Below are 3,513 nucleotides of genomic sequence, written 5' to 3'. Positions count from 1 at the left end.
TAGCAGCTGAGTCACTTAGGAAATTATGAGCCTGAATCCTGTGAGATGCCATCAGGTCCAATAAATATTATGCTTTTCTTCTCCCATCTCTTTCAACACATCTGCATGATCTTGGTTTGAAGGTCATCCAGCTGTACTATGAGTAACCTTTGCTAATCTTTCCTACGAATAATTTTAGTTTTCCTCTTTTTAATTAATAATCCATGCAGAATTTTGTTTTTTTGTTCACTCTGGTTTACTGTACCATCTGATGAGGCAATGGTCATACAACTTACAATTTAAGAGTTTCAAATGGACCTGCAGCCCTGGAGTCAAAGCTGGTTCCCGGCCCAGTCCCTTCTGGCAGCAGCCTGCCTCCTCTTTCCTTTCAAGGACTTCCTGGGAGGTAGAGTGGCCACAGCCATCTCCAAGACGGAGGTAGCTCCCATCAAGCGAATCAAGCTGCTGCTGCAGGTGCAGCATGCCAGCAAGCAGATCACCGCAGATAAGCAATACAAGGGCATTATAGACCATATAGGTCCGTATTCTCAAGGAGCAGGGAGTCCTGTCCTTCTGGTGCAGTAACCTGGCCAATGTCATCAGATACTTCCCCACCCAGGCTCTTAATTTTGCTTTCAAAGATAAATACAAGCAGATCTTCCTGGGTGGTGTAGACAAGAGGACCCAGTTTTGGCACTACTTTGAAAGGAATCTGGCATCAGGCAGTGCTGCTGGGGCTACATCCTTGTGTTATGGGTACCCTCTTGATTTTGCCCATCTAGCAGCCAATGTGGGTAAAGCTGGAGCTGAAAGTGAATTCTGAGGCCTCGGTGACTGCCTGGTTAATATCTACAAATCTGATGGGATTAAGGGCCTGTACCAAGGTTTTCACGTGTCCGTGCAGGTTATTATCATCTACCAAGCTGCCTACTTCAGTGTCTATGACACTGCAAAGGGAATGCTTCTGGATCCCAAGAACACTTAACATCGTCATCAGCCAGATGATCGCACAGACTGTCACTGCCATTGCTGGGTTGACTTCCTATCCATTTGACACCGTTGGCTGCCACATGATGATGCAGTCAGGGCACAAAGGAACTGACATCATGTACACAGGTATGCTTGACTACTGATGGAAGATTGCTGGAGAAAGATTGCTTGTGATGAAGGAGGCAAAGCGTTTTCCAAGGGTGCATGGTCCAATGTTCTCAGAGGTGGTGCTTTTGTGCTTGCCTTGCATGATGAAATCAAGATGTACACATAAGTTATTTCCTAGGATTTTACCCCCTGTGAACAGGCATGTTGTATTATATAACATATCTTGAGCATTCTTGACAGATTCCTGGCTGTCAATTTATCAGTGGCAACTATTTACTGGTTGAAAATGGGAAGCAATAATATTCATCTGACTAGTTTTCTCTTAAAGCCATTTCCATGATGATGAAGATGGGACTCAATTGTATTTTTTATTTCAGTCACTCCTGATAAATAACAAATTTGGAGAAAGAAAAATACCTAAAATTTAAAAAAAAAGTTTCAAAAAAAGAAAAAGAGAAAGAGAGAGGGTATGGGTGTGTTGTCATTCATTTAATTAGCCTGGCTGCTGAACTAAGCTAGGAGTAGCTATAAGTCATTGTAGTCAGGAAAATATCTTTGTCTTACAAGGGTATGAAATTATTTACAGTATGATTTTTGAAGCATTAATAGTTGATAAGATTTATATAAACGGTATCATACACAGAAGGCAAATGCTTTTAAATATTTTTTAAGTGGGACTAATGTTGTAGTGTGAGAAAAAGAGCCCGAAGTATTAGGCAAAAAAGAGTAAAATGTCTGCAGAATTGTTAACATATAGTTCTCAGGCTAGTTGGAAAATGCCTCTCACTTTAAAAAGTAGTTTATGACTAAATAGTCTTTTTTCCTTTTTTATTTTTTTAACGTAACTAGATTTTAGGTTGAGTTTTAGCACTGAATAAAACTCAGAAAGATCGGTTTTTAATATTTCTTGTTTCATTTGATACATTAACCATAATACTGGCCTTTGATATTAGGCTTTAAGCCCTTCATCTAGACTCTGTCATATTGCTAACAGGCAAAAGGTCGATTCATACACATGCCATCTGGTCAACAACCTGCCAAGCAATTACTAAATACCTGTTGTGCATACTGCATTAATGCCTTGAAAATTGTGTGTAAAGGAAGTAAAAGACAGTGTCCTATCTTTGAGGAATTGCTAAACTCTTTGGCATAAAATAATGAGTGGCTTTTACTGCCTCTTCTTCCTCCAACCGGCTCTTAAATACGCTTATATTTACTTCTTTTTTGCCAGCATTGTCTGTGAGCATTTGTATCATTTCCCACCAAGACCAGTGCCCTGGGCTCCAATTACCACATGTAAGCTAGCGTGTCCAAAATTTCTGTTTCTAGTCCCAAACCCTTGCTCAAACATCAGAGTTGCACTTTCTTTTGTTTTCTGGATAAATCCGTGCACATCTACCAAAAGTTCTTCAGAAACTGGAAGTTAATTTATATTCTCTATCTCCTCTACTTGGTATCTTCTTATCTTCTTTTTTTTTTTTTTTTTTTTCTTATTTCAGAGGGAGTCTCGCTCTGTCATCCAGGCTGGAGTGCAGTGGGCACGATCTTGGTTCGCTGCAACCTCCACCCCCCAGATTCAAGCAATTCTCCTGTCTCAGCCTCCCGAGTAGCTGCAACTACAGGTGAGTGCCACCACGCCCAGCTAATTTTTGTATTTTTAGTAGAGACAGAGTTTCACCATATTGGTCAGGCTGGTCTCAAACTCCTGACCTCAAGTTATCTGCTCGCCTCAGCCTCCCAAAATGCTAGGATTACAGGCGTCAGTCACTGGGCCCAGCTATCTTCTGCTTTTTAAAAGTCTGTTAGTGGCTCACAAAACCAGGGAATTTGGAATTCTCCTTCTCACTCACATCATCATTAAGATCTGCCCACTCTCCCTCCAAATATCTCTCTATTAAAAAGTTCCAGAGTAGTTAAGTTTATGTTAACTGTTAGGGTAGCCTTACTTAACTGGTCTCTCTTCTTCTAGTAGCTTCCCTCTTCCATTCACCAATCTGTATAATTTTTCTAAAGTTCATATGTGATTACTCATGTAACTCTCATGGTAAAAAGAAAAAAAAAACCTTTAATGGTTCCCATATGCCTACAGAAAATATTCCAAAATCTTTATCATATTATAAAGTATCTTTTCTGCCTAGCAACGATCTATACTTCCAACCACTTTCCTAGTCTCTCTTCTCCCACAGGCTTTCTTTCCCTGCTTCCACACTACAGAGTCTCAATTTTTGGAGCACCTTAGAATTACGTGGAGTTTTATAAAAATGCAGATTCCAAGACTCTAGAACCAGAATCTCTTTAGTAGAACATGGGAATCACTTGTTTTTACTATTAACTTACCCTAGAATTCCCTCACACAGCTCATCCCCCACCCTACTTGTTGTTCCAGCAAATTTCCACTTATGCTTTAAGGTCTTGCTCAAATATTCTCATCTCAGG

General features: G+C 40.2%; 1 pseudogene; it reads left to right on the top strand.

Annotated features, from left to right (window-relative positions):
• The first annotated feature begins 250 nt into the window (after nt 1-250).
• Nucleotides 251-1,243, top strand: LOC116476891 (ADP/ATP translocase 2-like; annotated as a pseudogene).
• The last annotated feature ends 2,270 nt before the right edge of the window (nt 1,244-3,513 follow it).

The sequence above is a fragment of the Hylobates moloch genome, unplaced genomic scaffold, assembly GCF_009828535.3.
Source record: "Hylobates moloch isolate HMO894 unplaced genomic scaffold, HMol_V3 SCAFFOLD_2, whole genome shotgun sequence".
Classification (NCBI taxonomy): domain Eukaryota; kingdom Metazoa; phylum Chordata; class Mammalia; order Primates; family Hylobatidae; genus Hylobates; species Hylobates moloch.
The sequence above is the reverse complement of the archived record's forward strand: the minus strand, read 5'-3'. Positions and strand labels throughout refer to the sequence as shown.